Below are 16093 nucleotides of genomic sequence, written 5' to 3' on the forward strand. Positions count from 1 at the left end.
GCGGCTCCACAGCCTCCTGCTCCACAACAGCAGCGTGACCGACTCGGATGTGAAGGAAGCGTGACTCATGTCCCCACGTCCTGTAACTCCGGGCTATGCTGCCCCCCCCCATACAGTTTTCTGCGGCCCAAAGTTATTCATGGGAATTCCAGTCACATGATTAAATAGCAGTCTTTGAATATGTCAATCACCATTTCAAATCTATAATGTGATACTCATTTTATAAATCTTAGCGGAATAATGAGCCGGGTTTACGAATTGAAATCCTTTACGAATTGAAATCCTTAAACAGGATTTGCGCTCTAACCTTCTCATTACGAATTTACTTCCCTCCTGTTAGTCTGGGACGCCACTGTGGCTAGGAGATGTTAACTACCTCGCCTGGTATACAGGAGGGCGTGGGTTCGATCCCAGACCCTGACGCCTGCTGTATATTTGGAGTTTACATGTTCACCACGTGGTCGCGTGGAATTTATTCCGGGTCCTCAAGTTTTCCCTCAACATTGAGAATCAACATCACGCTTTTTAAGAGTATTTTGGCCGCTGTAAATCTCCACGTGATAAGCCACTTCGTTGAGCTATCATTTGCGACCAGGTCGCTTCTGAACGAGAGCTGTATAGCTCAGTCGTGTGCGTTCTAAATAGTAGGGATGGCAAGTACGATGCATGTGTCTGTGCTGTGTCGTGTGCCCGTGTTTGTTGCGACTGCTACGGGAAGGGAAGAGTGGTCGCGATGCTACAGCACCGCTGTGTACAGCACACAGGGGGGCACGCCACTACGAATGCATTTTACGAGGCCTTGACACAGATGGTTGTTCCATACTCTTAGGTTTTTTCGGTAAAGTCACATAGGTAAAAATAATAATAATAAAATAATAATAATAATAATAAATGAAAATAACTCAACAGTGATTTAATTGAGTTATTTTCATTTTTTTTTCCTACGTGACTTTACCGGAAAAACCTAAGAGTATGAATCCTTGCAGTCACGAAAGCTTCAAATCTAGAATGGTTGTTCCATCTTCTTGGTTCTTTCGGTAAATTCACGTAGAAGGGAAATAATAAACTAATAAAAATAAAACATCATTAAATACAATTCTCACGACGTTACAAATTAAGATGCGTGTTTGGAATTATAACGAGAGACAGAACAATATGCAATATGAATGTGCATTTGCCGAGTAGGGGACATCGTCACGTTGACCGTTGGAGAACGATGAAGTGCGCCTTGGGTAGCGGACAGGATGGAACGGTGGCGAGTGAGTGAGCCACAGGAGAGACTAAGCCCCAGAGGACGTCTATCGCAGGAGTGGAACAATGAAATCAGCTCACGTGCAGGTGCCAAGGGGGATTGTTACATGACAGGACGGTGGGAGTAGCAACAGCATCAGAAGGCAATCATCCAGCAGTGGATGGATCATGGATGATGATGATGAAGATGATAGATGGTCCTTGTGTGTACCTTACCAATTTTGGTCGTATCCAAGTACTGCATCAATTGAATACATATGCTACGTTTAAACGGCCACTAGAGGAATGTTGACTGATAGTTTTATGATGATTATTATGAGCCTACTCTCTCTCTCTCCCTCAAGCAAGTCCTTGGAGTTTTATTGGGAAAAAAACAACCAAATGAAATCCTTTTAACAATTAAAGAGACCATTGAGATCGCTTTTCTCGAATTACATGGATACCTAGTAAGAGCTATTAATACTTCCAGTGGGCCTTTCATGATAATAATAATTGTTACCCAGGAAAGCCATGCTGAGTCTCAAGACTCCTTTCTCAGAAGGGTGCTGCACAGAGATGTTTGGTCAATTCCATTCATGAGTGTTTGGTTTCATGTGGGAGACAAGCAGAGAACCCGGAGAAAACCCACGAGACATGCACAAGGGAATTCTCAACAATGGCATTTGGTTTACGGTGCTTTTTCGGCTATATTTTGCTGTCTTTTCTTGGATTTTCTGTTTGCACGGTCACTTTAAGATGTTTTGTTTGTTCATGTTTTTGTTTTTTTGTTTTCTTTCGGACCGTACGTAGCCAACCATGCCAACCGGAGATGGTGAGATTCATGGCCACCTTGCCTACAACACCTGGCAGCGTCCTGATGATCGCCCATCCGAGTACTAACCAGTCTCAAGTCTGCTTAGCTCCCGACATCTGACGAGTTCAGGCACGCGCAGGGTGATTTGGCTGTTGGGCTTTCGTTTTTCTGCTATTCCTACGAGTAAACATTCAAACATTGTTTGTTCAATAACAGCCTTGTAAAAATCGTTTTTAGTTGTTGTTTTGCTTCTCGGTGGACTGTTATTGTAACCCATTGCACAATAACATGTCCAGACAATGGTGTGCTGATCGGGCGTTTGGTGGGTTATGGGTTTGGTGGCGTGTCAGTACGGGAAGCTCGGTGGTGCCTTCAAACCCCCAGTCTGTTTGGCAACCACATCCAAAAATCAGAATAGAATTCTTGTACATATTCCAAGTCTGACGATATAAAATAGCCAATCATAGCTCAATATACTCAGTGAACAGGACAGTGTTTATTTTTTTACAGGCATCAATGCCATTCAGCTGTCACGTGTAGACAACATTGTTTGATGAGTGATCGTTAAGACCAGTTGAGAGCCCAACAACACTAAAGAAATTAAATAAGTACTTTGCAAAGAAGCGGAACGTTTCACTGCAAACAAAGCGAGGGAGAAAGCACTCAATAATTTACAACACAATTAAGAACTGAGTACACGTGGTATACATGTTTATTTATTACGTGATAAACACTATAATTAATAAGCATTACATATTTCCCTATGTGAAATACTGTGATTTAATGTACTGGACATTATACGTACTGGCTTGCATTTGCTTTCTCAAAAAAAATTCGACATTCTCTACAGAACTGTCATCAAGCGATGAATCTTGACAGCAGAATTGCCACGTGACTGGAGTGGGGACTTGGCAGAGTGGCACAGCCCAAATAATCAATAATCGATCCTTACACATGATTACCGGTAGATGCACAAGCCATGAACATCATCATCCATAAAAATTAAATTATAATGTATCTATGCATCATTACTGTACATGTCTACATCTAAGTACAGCACTAGCCAGGCTCAAATACACTGCTTCGCTTCCGAGATTGGATGATCTAAAAACTCAGCTAAAAAAGAAACAAAATGTTTTAACTATTTTTAGTATTTTACCAGGTAAGGCCCACTGATCTATACAGCATAGCTATTTTTCAGATGCGACCTGGTCACAAATGATAGTCAAACGAAATGGCTTGCCATGCAGACATTCATGGCAGTCGTGTACTCTGAATGCGTGTGGATTCTAAATATGGAGGGAAAAACCGGAGGACCCGGAGAAAAATCCACGAAACCACGGGGAGAGAGAGACATTTCTATTACAAATATACAGCAGGCGTCAAGGTTGGGATCGAGCCAACGACCTCCTGTATACCACGCGATGGTGTTAACATCTCGCGCTGTGGATGAGGATTGGGTTAATCCTGTGAGTATTTTGGGCCTTAATTTTAAAAGTTAAAGGGGAAATTATTCCGGTGAGGTGTACAGTACGTATAAAGGGGTTGAATATATACAGGCTTCAGTGAGTGTGTGTACATGAGTGTGTGGGTGATTATGTGTAAAGGGTTCAGTGTGTGAGTGTACATGAGTGTGTAAAGGGTTCGGTGTGAGTGTGTGTACATGCAGTGTGTGTGAGTGAGTGTCCATGAGTGTGTAAAGAGTTCAGTGTGAGTGGATGTACATGAGTTTGTGTGTGAGTGAGTGAGTGTCCATGAGTGTATAAAGAGTTTAGTTTGAGTGTGTACATGCAGTGTGTATATATGAGTGAGTGTTCATGAGTGTGTTAAGGGTTCGGTGTGAGTGTGTAAAGGGTTCCGTGTGAGTGTGTAAAGGGTTCATTGTGAGTGTGCGTACATGCAGTGTGTGAGTGTGCATGAGTGTGTAAAGGGTTCAGTGTGAGTGTGTAAAGGGTTCAGTGTGAGTGTGCGTACATGCAGTGTGTGAGTGTGCATGAGTGTGTAAAGGGTTCGGTGTGAGTGTGTGCACATGCAGTGTGTGAGTGTGCATGAGTGTGTAAAGGGTTCAGTGTGAGTGTGTAAAGGGTTCGGTGTGAGTGTGTGCACATGCAGTGTGTGAGTGTGCATGAGTGTGTAAAGGGGTCAGTGTGAGTGTGTGCACATGCAGTGTGTGAGTGTGCATGAGTGTGTAAAGGGTTCAGTGTGAGTGTGTGTACATGCAGTGTGTGAGTGTGCATGAGTGTGTAAAGGGTTCAGTGTGAGTGTGTGCACATGCAGTGTGTGAGTGTGCATGAGTGTGTAAAGGGTTCATTGTGAGTGTGTGCACATGCAGTGTGTGAGTGTGCATGAGTGTGTAAAGGGTTCATTGTGAGTGTGTGTACATGCAGTGTGTGAGTGTGCATGAGTGTGTAAAGGGGTCAGTGTGAGTGTGTGCACATGCAGTGTGTGAGTGTGCATGAGTGTGTAAAGGGTTCATTGTGAGTGTGCGTACATGCAGTGTGTGAGTGTGCATGAGTGTGTAAAGGGTTCAGTGTGAGTGTGTGTACATGCAGTGTGTGAGTGTGCATGAGTGTGTAAAGGGTTCAGTGTGAGTGTGTGTACATGCAGTGTGTGAGTGTGCATGAGTGTGTAAAGGGTTCGGTGTGAGTGTGTGCACATGCAGTGTGTGAGTGTGCATGAGTGTGTAAAGGGTTCAGTGTGAGTGTGTGTACATGCAGTGTGTGAGTGTGCATGAGTGTGTAAAGGGTTCAGTGTGAGTGTGTGTACATGCAGTGTGTGAGTGTGCATGAGTGTGTAAAGGGTTCAGTGTGAGTGTGTGTACATGCAGTGTGTGAGTGTGCATGAGTGTGTAAAGGGTTCCGTGTGAGTGTGTAAAGGGTTCCGTGTGAGTGTGTGTACATGCAGTGTGTGAGTGTGCATGAGTGTGTAAAGGGTTCAGTGTGAGTGTGTAAAGGGTTCAGTGTGAGTGTGTGTACATGCAGTGTGTGAGTGTGCATGAGTGTGTAAAGGGTTCCGTGTGAGTGTGTAAAGGGTTCAGTGTGAGTGTGTGTACATGCAGTGTGTGAGTGTGCATGAGTGTGTAAAGGGTTCAGTGTGAGTGTGCGTACATGCAGTGTGTGAGTGTGCATGAGTGTGTAAAGGGTTCAGTGTGAGTGTGTAAAGGGTTCAGTGTGAGTGTGTGTACATGCAGTGTGTGAGTGTGCATGAGTGTGTAAAGGGTTCAGTGTGAGTGTGTAAAGGGTTCAGTGTGAGTGTGTGTACATGCAGTGTGTGAGTGTGCATGAGTGTGTAAAGGGTTCAGTGTGAGTGTGTGTACATGCAGTGTGTGAGTGTGCATGAGTGTGTAAAGGGTTCAGTGTGAGTGTGTGTACATGCAGTGTGTGAGTGGGGAGTGGTGTTCAAAAGAAGCAGCTGCCCCCCACTAACATGTTTAGAGATGTCCGTTATATGCCAAAGGCCACTTTTGAGATTTTAACGAACGAAAACTTGTAAACAAAAAAAATACTCATTCGCGATACATTTTTTTACGTGAGATACACGTGATATTTTACATGATTGTGAAAACTTAATAGACTTCGAAAAACGTCTCTGTGCCATCCCCTTCATTAAGGCAGCTACTGTCCTGGGAAAAAATCTCAATCTTCTTCCTGCAACATTAAAAGTACCAGATTTTTGTCAGTTTTGGGGTGAGATCATCAGCCAGACCCAAAGCCCCCCCTAAATTGGTTGAGAAGCACTCCATGAGACACTTCAGCACTCAGGCATTTACTAATGATGTGCTTCACTCGGATATTGACAAGGTCTGTGATATTCCAAACCTGACTACGGCTTGGGAGACCTTCAGGTACACGTTTCTCCAAATTCTTAACAAACATGCTCCGTTGGTTAAATTTAAAACTAAAGGCAACCGTCCACCATGGTTTGATCCTGTGATTACAAAGCTCATGAAAACTAGGGACAAGGCTTGGGCATGTGCTCAGAAAAGTAATTTGGTCAATGACTGGCTAGAATACAGGATTTTAATGAATAGATGCGTCAAAAAAATACGGCATGCAAAAAATAACTACTTCTCTTCCACTCTCCTTGAATCTCATGGAAATGCCAGGATTTTCTGGAAAACAATCAAATGTATCGAAAAGGCATCCAAAACAGATCATCTGCCCGTCCAGCTTAACCGAAATGGGGAATATTTTTCAGATCCCCAAAAAATAGTTGACAATTTTAACCTTCATTTTTCTGAAGCTGGTACCCTATTTGATAATGTATTGGGAGTCACCCCTGCTCATGCAAATTCCTACACTCCTGTCCAAACATTAAGCGAATTTAGTTTTCAGCCAATCCACGAAAGTAATGTTCTGAAACAACTGTCCTACCTCAAAGGGTCCTCCTCTACCGGAGCAGATAGTATTCCCGTCTTTGCTCTACTAACTGTTGGTCACCTAATATACAAACCTATAGCCCATATTTTCAACCTGTCCATCAAAGAAGCATCAGTTCCTCTAGAATGGAAACATTCCTATGTTCGTCCACTTCACAAAGGGGGCCCTAAAGATGATCCAAATAACTACCGACCTATCTCAATTTTGTCCCCGTTGATGAAAATTTTTGAAAAATTATTGACCTACCAAATTAACAGTTTCCTGTCCGCCAACAATCTATTACATCTAAAACAATCTGGGTTCCGAAAAAAATACAGCACCACATCTGCTGCATTAGACTCTCTGAATCACATTTACAGTAGCCTTGATAATAAGCAGTACTGCGCCTGTCTTTTTCTTGATTTGTCCAAAGCTTTTGATACAGTAGACCACAACATCCTGCTTAGTAAAATAAGTTGCCTCGGTTTTTCCGAAAACACAGTAAAATGGTTAAAAAATTACCTCTTTTCTCGCACCCAAACTGTATTCACAGATGGTTGGAGGTCAAACAGTGTTAAGATAACAAAAGGGGTTCCACAGGGTTCCATTCTCGGCCCCTCTTGTTTTCTCTTTATGTAAATGACTTGGGCACTGAACTGGATTATTCCAGGGTAAATCTTTTTGCAGATGACACGGTACTAATTACTGCTGGCCGCTCTCCGGATGACGTGATTGCTAAGCTCCAGAGTGATTTCAACAAACTACAACATCAGCTAGTTGCTCTTAAACTAGTCCTAAATCCTGCCAAAACCAAGGTGCTATGCTTCTCACCAGGACTAAAGCGGGAAGTTATTTTTCCCCAATTACATACCTTAAATAATGATCAAATAGAGCAAGTCAAGATCTATAAGTATCTTGGGGTCATCCTGGATTCAAAACTGAATTTTGAAGATCACATTGATTATATTGGGAAAAAGACAAAAATTAAAATTGGTTTTCTATATCGACACAAGCACTGCTTCCCTCCTATGTTCCGTTTGGAATTGATTAAAGCTACCGTACTGCCTCTACTTGATTACTGTGACATTGTGTATAAATCAGCCCCAAGTACTGTACTGAAGAAGCTTGACTCAATGTATCACTCGGCCTTAAGATTTGCATTGAACTGCCCATATAGGACTCACCACTGTGATCTCTACATTGGGTCAAACTTAACATCTCTGAATGTTCGACGGCTTGTGCACCAGATCTTATTTATTCATGATGTACTTGCAAAAAAATCTGCAGATTACCTGCTGGATCTCGTCTCTGTTTCAAAGAACAAATTTGACCTAAGGTCTACACTCATTTACCAGCTTAATATTCCCTATTGCCGTACATATACTGGAGGAAGGGCCTTTGCTATTGATGCCCCCAGGGTCTGGAATGCTGTTGCAAATAAATTGAAACTTGAGTCACTACCTATGAGATCTTCACTCAAAACTGCTTTAGAGGAGTTGTACACCCCTAGCTGCCAGTGCTATTCAGTGACCTAAAATAAAATGTTTCGCTCCGGATGATCGCTACAAAGTATGACCTGTGTTTTGATTTAGTGTGCTGATCTTAAAGGTGCATTGAAAAATTACAATACTCCGATTGATGCTCCTGCTGTTGTGGAGTGACTCATGCAGCCAGCTATGGCTGCAGGGTTTTGGTAGTACATGTTGTTTATGCCATTTATTGTGAAAATTCCGTCAGTTCCTATGATTGCTTTTTCATTGCCTTCATGGCTTTATTTTGGTGATTTCGAAAAGTGTATTGGTTTAGCCATGTTTGTGTTGTTGTAGTACAGAGTTAGACTGATGGCCTTAATCTAAGTTGTCTTGTGGTTGTTGTTGTTGTTTGACTTGCATCCCACTGGGATTTTTGCACACAGCGTTGGTGTACGGTGTTTTTTCTGCAATATTTTTTGCTGTCTTTTCTTGGATTTTCTGTTTGCACTTAGTCACATATTCACTTTAAGATGTTTTTTTGTTCATGTTTTTGTTTTTTGTTTGTTGCGGTTGCACCCGATTCAAGAGCTGAATGGCTCACAGGGCTATACCTAATAAATGAACTTGAACTTGAACTTGAACTTATTACACATACAGTACTGAAGACAATTTCTCGACTGTTATTCTCCCCTCATTCGGTCTTAGTTATTATTTCGCTATTATTATTTTCATATTGTCCCCGTTTTCATTTTACACGCTTTTATTTAACTCACTCTGTCTGTTGTGGTTGTTGTCGTATCCTCAAATCTTGTAACTCAATTTAACCAATTTCCCAATGTGGTATCGACTGCAAACTTGGTATACTTATGTCATACTGATGACAATACTATATTCAATCGAAAAATATAAAAACAAATATTTTGAAACATTCATATTTATATGTTATGTTTCGGCTTGGGTCAAATTGTCAACGCTCAACTCACGTTGGCTGTAAATCACCACGGCCCCTGACGTTGTGGCAAGCTTTGCGGCCACTTCCTCGAGTCGTGGAGTTCTGCCATTACGAGTCGGGTACATTTCATTAAAGCGTGTTTAAAACAAGTATAACCCGTAAAAACAAAGTTTTTCACTATAAATCCTTTATATGCGTGGCGGCTAGAGTCCTCTCGTCCTCTGGCTTGAGACGGCTGCCCGGGTTAGATGATTGCATGGCACCATTAAGCAATTGGTAATTAAATATAATATTTTTGTCCTAAAAAGTGTAACATTGTGGATTTTTTTTTCACGAACATTAATTGTCACGCACAACGAGTCTGTGTGAAAAATATCAGCTCGATTGGATCACGGGAAGTGGGTTAAAAAACGACCGAAAGATTTGTACGGTCGTAAGCAAGCAAGCGCGCAAGTGAACTTAATATAAAGGATTTTAAAAAAAGTACTTTTAAATATTACTTATTTTACTCAAGAGGTGAAAAGCCAATGCGGCCACTGTTGTAACAATGTGCAGTGGACATCACAGCCCTCTCAACTGCCATCACAGTATAGGGTTGCGATCTGTCCGGTCTTGACCAGGACAGTCCTGAGAATTGCCATCTCTATTTGGGTGGCACGAATTCATTTCTACCGAGATCGGGTACCGGTATTGTGTTGAACCGTATCGGCGTAAACCTGAAGAGTGTTGATAGCAGAACGAGTGCCGATTGAGAAATGTGTCCTGTTTTTTTTGTTTTCAGTGGATAAGGAGGCATCCCTACTGCACACAAGGGCAAATGACCAAAAACATCAGCGCATTTCGTCAATAACACTTCATTAAAATGATTGTTTTAAATGATATGTACATACAAACGACACTTTAGGCATAAGGGCACCACGGGGTGACCAGCCACTCCCCACCCAGCACCTCCCCACCCTCCCCTCCCCACCCAGCCTCTCCCTCCCACCCCCCACCCAGCCCCACCCTCCTCACCCAGCCCTTCCCCACCCTCCCCACCCAGCCCCTCCCCACCCTCCCCTCCCCACCCAGCCCCACCCTCCCCTCCCCACCCAGCCCCACCCTCCCCACCCAGCCCCTCCCTGCACGACGGACACAATAATCCCCTGTGGGCTGGTGTAACCAGGAGGTTCCTACCAGTATAACCCTTCTTCATAGCATCACAAAGCAAAGTGAAGTAAATGCCGTTAAGCGCTGGCGACAACGAAGACGTCAGCCCCGACCGCTGTTCCACGTCTCTGTCTGGGACGCGCCGTGGATGTGCGGCAGAGGTCACTACCGGGTACCCGATACCCGTACCCTACCCGATACGTGGCTACCCGTACCCGGCCGGGTACGGGTAGGGTACCCGTTTGCGACCCTGGTGCGGCCGGGTACGGGTAAGGAATCAAACCCCGTTTGCGGCACGGTGCCACATTGCGGCAGTGGCAACAGCAGTCGCAATAACGACCCACGGAATCACCACCCCCACGTAAAACAGGGCAACGAGGGAGGCCCATTCGTAGCATCGCGAGGAATCAACGTGGTTGCATATAGTCTATTATCTCTCTCGTTTGATTAATGCAGTCGTAACGACGCAAAACGTTCATGACATCTCATTATCACTGGTAAAGATGAACGGCGCATGAAAGGGGTGTTTGAGATCACGGCAACTCTATTGTGTAAACACATCACGGTGAATCATAACGTGCATTAGTATACATGCGTTTTGTTATCCCTTAACATAGACAACTTTGCCCAAAGCGGCTTTATTGAACCCATGTTTCGGCCACACGTGGTGCTTCTGATTTACGCGGTTTGACGCTGCTCAGAGTCTCATCTCCGCGTCGAAAAGTTGTGTCGTGAGCGTGCTGCATCAATTGGAAGGTGGGAATTAATCGAAAGTGAGAACGATTTATTTACCACGGTATGTTGTGGTTTTTTCTTTGCGTGTCTATGTGTTTTGTGTGATAATGCAACACACTCGGCACGCACGACCACACAACCGTCCACACATTGTCGCAGGCAATCGAGACGGAACATCATTGAGCGTTGAAAGTGACGGTGTTAAGGGGCGAGCAACATTGGGCTAGCAATTCAGTGTCAGATGGCTAGCGTTGGGCTTGAGGTGAAATTGAAAAATAAAGTGTGCACACAGACTCAGCAATCGTTTAGTACAACAAACAAGGGTGAAATCACGTAGAATTCGTTCAACAAAGAGGGAGGGTGTGTTATTTCGGCACCAGGAACGCCAACCGATGTTTATCATAATGTCTATTATTTGTCGAACGGGGTTTTACCCAATACGGCATTTTCCAGGAACGTATCCCCCGTGTTTGGCGAGGTCTGCCTAAAATTAAATTACAGCACTGCATATGTAACGTTTTGTGTAAACAGTTACAGTGTCTGCGACTGTCTGGAACGCTCTTTCCTCCGATATTAGGAAGCCACTGGAGCGATGCACTTTAAAGTCGTGTAGATTAAAAACTAAATTATTTAGAGCTGCTTTTTGTGTTTAGTTTGTTGTCCTTCCCTCGCTGCTCCAATAAGCATGGTTGGCTACGTACGGTGTGAAAGAAGTTCAACATACATATACAGTGATCATGTGCTGTGTCCTTCAACGCGTTTTTAAGTATCATTCCAAACACAGTGACATTATCAGAACATAATTAAGAAATACTGTGCTTACAATGTCTGCAGTAGTAATTTAATTTAAACTTACTATGTAGGTACTTATCAAAAGCCAGTTTTGCAGTGCATTCGAGTACTGTACTGTGATTCATGTCATAGCAAAATAGATAAGCAGATAATTATATTAACTTTTTTGACAACTCATTATGGAAGTGCATAATTTCAGCAGCATCGATTCAAAGAAAGCTAATTCTGGACCGGTTTTGACACAGAGTCGGATGTTGCTTACATCAATGCTGGTGAGCTGACGATGTTACAGGCAAGGATCCTCCCCTTATTACACAACGGGTTCCTGATTAACGCACAATGATATAGTAATACGTAACTCATGTCACAGAAGGTAATAAGTGATAGCAGGTAACCTTGAACTGATTGAAGAAAACTTCCTTCTTTGCAGTACTCCGGTGTGTTGCTTTAGGAAAATGTAAACGTTGTAGGTGTGCAAACAAGCATGGAGAGCTGCAACGCTTGGAACAACGTTTTCACCGTTAAAATTTAGTCAATTGGCTCCAACCCCGTCTCCAAAAAAAATTTGCAAGGAAGTTGAAGTCTATTATTTGCTCCCCTCACCAATTCTGTCAATAAGGGGGTAGCGATATTGCGCCTACCACCCCCACCACCCCCGTGGCACCACAATGAAAATGTTAACAAAAATGTACAACTTGTCAATCGTATTAATCGAACGGTTCAAATCATCTCGCCACCGAAGGACGCCACGGTGGCGAGATGTTCACTGCGTCGCCTGGTAAACAGGAGGTCGTGGGTTCCATCCCGACCCTGACGCCTGTCTATTTGGAGCTTGCATGTCCTCTCTCCCTGTGGTCGCATGAATTTTCTTCCGGGTCCTTCGGTTTTTCCTTACACATTTAGAAACATTCTTTTCGAGTATTTTTCTACAATGCATTTCCACATATAAGCCACTTCGTTGAGCTATCATTTGTGGCCAGATTGCTTCTGAAAAAGAGCTCTATAGCTCAGTGGATCTTGCCTGGTAAAATAAAAATAGTTTATAGTTTAAAATATACATTTATAGTTTCTGACATTCAGCATCTGTGGGCTGGAAAGGCCACACGGAGGTGGGATTTTGCAACAAGTGTTGAAGTTGATTGGTTATCATTATGAAGGTGGCTGCAAATTTAAGCACCAAATCAATATACAGATTGGCATTATTAGAATCCTAATCCATGCGATGTAGCATGCGTGGTGAGCGATGCACTCTCTCTTGCGAGCTGATCTGCCTTCAGACATTGTCTGCAAGAGTTGACACTTACTGGAGGTCTTCCTGCTTCAAGAAGGAAGACGAAAAGGTTACATCACCTGTCATGGATTGATGGGGGGGTTTCTTCCTAAGAAATGTCTCCAACAATGCAGATAATTTACATAAACCGTTTTCATAATCAAATTAATGAGGACCACTGACCTGCACTAACAAGACACTGCAAACACGCAGCCTCAAGCTGTGCCCCGACCAATTACGCTACCCATGTCGGTTTGGATTTCCAACCGAGTGCTTAACACTTACAGCTTCCAAGGAAAACATAGTGGCCTTCAGGGCAAAAAGTTCTAAAGTTTATGTTTGTTTATGATTTCATACAAATTCATGAGCAACTAATGCCTTGCATCTGTTTACACAGAGACGCTTCACTGGGTCTCAAGACTATTCTTCAGGAGGGTCCTGCATTGGAATGTTTGGTCGATTCCAGAGTCAATTCCATGACTGTAATTCTGGCATCTCTATGTGCTGTGAAGAAGGGCCTTTGCCCAAAACGTCGCTTTATTTTTTATTTATTTTTAAGGCCACGGTGTGGTTGATGAATGTGTTGATTCTTGTTGTGTTAAAGAGTGTTTGGCATGTGGGAGGAAACCAGAATACTGTAGCAGGAGAAACCCCACGCACGCGAGGAAATTACACCCTCAAAGCTCCACGTAAATAGATTAAATCATCTATTTCTGTATTGCCACCTCCTGGCCACCTTGCAGCCCAAGTTTGTGATACAATGGTGTCGCCATCCGGTTCAGCCCTGCTTGATTATTGATCAGTTTTGCACTGAAGGGAACGTTAAAGCAAACAATTACTGGTTTAAATAAGCACATGGCAGACAAATTCAGGGATGGTTTTCTTCGTCTTCGTATCAGTTCCTGATTTAATACGAAGGAGCGTTTATGTTGGATCCATGTGTGATTGTGAAACTACATTGGTAATTGTTGTGCTTTTTGAAAATTGTACTCAAGTTTGTATACAGATACCCCGAAAAAATTATCAGATAAGCAAAGTTTAAATCTTGCAAGCAAAAATATAATTATAATATGATTTAATTAAACCATAACTTCCTTCAAATTAAAGTAAATTGATGCAAGATGTTTTAGCTGGAGTGTAGCCACGGGCTTTGCCACTGCACATAGTAGACATGGGTTCACGTATTTATTTATTTGTGTGCCCTCTGCTGTAATCCCAGCGTTTGCTTATCCCAGGGGTACTGGCGTCGTGCTTGTGCTGCTGGTGAAGAGTACAGCGAGCCAGGCTCGACTGAAACCACTGCAAAAGGATGGAATGGTGGAGTAGTGGGTACAGCACTTAAACCCGAGTTTGATTTCTGACTGAGGCATTGGTGGCAAGTATGTACTGTATGTATGTTGAACTTCTTTCGCACTGTACGTAGCCAACTGTGCTAGTCGGAGATGCGAGGGAAAGACAACAAACTAAACACGAAAAGCGGTTCGAAAGAAATGAGTTTTCACTCCCAATTGGAAAGTGCATATCTCCAGTGGCTTCCTAATATCGGAAGAGCATTCCAGATGGCTGCTGAAGCTCATCTGAAAGCGAGGGATGCAGTGACCGTCTTTGTTCGATGGTGAAAGTTATATCAGAACTGATCCTGCCCTCCCATCCATTAAACCACAATGAACAGCGTGGTGAAGTATGATTAAAAAAAACCTGACCTGGCATGGGGAGGTCATCATTCATGCAGGTAGAATGGGAATGGCTGAACGTTGTATTTAGTATGTGTATTTCACACGTGAAACTATCTCGTTGGCAGCTTTGTGTCATATCGTTTTTAAAGCGACCGCATCTCAGGCACATAGACATTTGCGACTGATGAAAATTGTAGCTATGTTCTGAACATTAGAATTTTCAATACGTTAGCTTTGTCCTCTCGACGCAGAGACACCGTTTACTCGTATACGATATAACACAGCATCGTACTTTGTTTAAAAAAAAAAAACTAAACACCGGCTCATACAGCACGCACTGCACGTAACGCTTGTGCAAAAAATGGGAAATAATTTTAGAACGTTGAACCACGTGTCCTGCGCAAGCGCCTTATAATTTCCTGTGTACGAATCTGACAGCAGCATGTTCCTCGGGATATCCTGCTGCCGCAAGTCGAGCGTCCTGTAGGGCTCGCCTTCCCCTCACCCACCTCTCCAGAGTGTCACTGAAGGCCTCGCATCACAAAGAGGCCCCTTCCTGTGTCCTACCTCGGGCTTTCCTGTGTTCTTTCCTAAGCACTGATTTTTTGCTGTCTAAAACATCTATTTACAGTGGAACTCCTCTTAGCCACCCAATGGAGATGCGGTGGAAGAACGTGGCTCTTTCTCGGTGTTATCTCGCACATTTCCTCCACTTATCTGCGTGGGGGGAAAAAATCACGGACAATCGAGGAAAGGGAAGAATTAGAGTGCAGGCAACACGAGTTTTCCCGGACCTTACAGATCCCACAAATATTATAGGAGTTGCATTGAACAGGGTCACAGATAATAAAAATTGTACTGCATTATCATTTTATTTGTGGCTTTCACCGATTTTCCCCGACTGGTTTTCTCATAAGCTCCGATTAGCATGGTTGGCTACGTACGGTGCGAAATAAGCACACAAAGTGCTTGCATTTGTAATTCCTACCACAGTACTGTATCTATAATGGGGATCTCAGCAAAGCCTGCCACCGCCAGCAGACATGTGTCAATAACAGGAATGACCACTGCATGTATGGGGGTGGGTTACCCGGCCGCCAGTAAATCTTCTCTAGTTCCGATATAGAGCATGAACGTAGGCAAAACAACACCACCGTCATCTACACCACTTCATAACAAAAATATACACTCCTCTATATCATACAGTCAGATAATACTATGCGGGTGCCTTTAATATATACAGAAAAGGAGAATTTGGAGACAATCGTGAAGTAATAGTAATTAAATAAACGTTTATTCTCAGACGCATTTCTGGGAAGGAATGTGGCTTGGTGGCTTCGGGGTCATGGCAATGAGCCGATACTTTTGAGATCTCGGGCTGGAATCAGGTCTCGGTTGCTCGTGATAAATAATGATTGCAACCAGGGTTAAGCAGAGTTCTCAGGTGTTGTGGATGTAATGGTCTCAGCCAAGGCCACTATATATAAAAAAAATGTTGAACGCTTAATTTGTTTAAATTCCAGTTTTGTTAATCAAAAGGATATACATTGGACTGTCATGTGCCGAACATATCTCAGGCAGGATGGCGTGAGAAAGTGGCAGCGCCACCTCGTGTGCGTGCATAGATAGAGCCTTTCGACCTGGA

Source organism: Lethenteron reissneri, chromosome 26 (assembly GCF_015708825.2).
Source record: "Lethenteron reissneri isolate LAM-NWPU_2019-01 chromosome 26, ASM1570882v1, whole genome shotgun sequence".
NCBI classification, from domain to species: Eukaryota; Metazoa; Chordata; class Hyperoartia; order Petromyzontiformes; family Petromyzontidae; genus Lethenteron; species Lethenteron reissneri.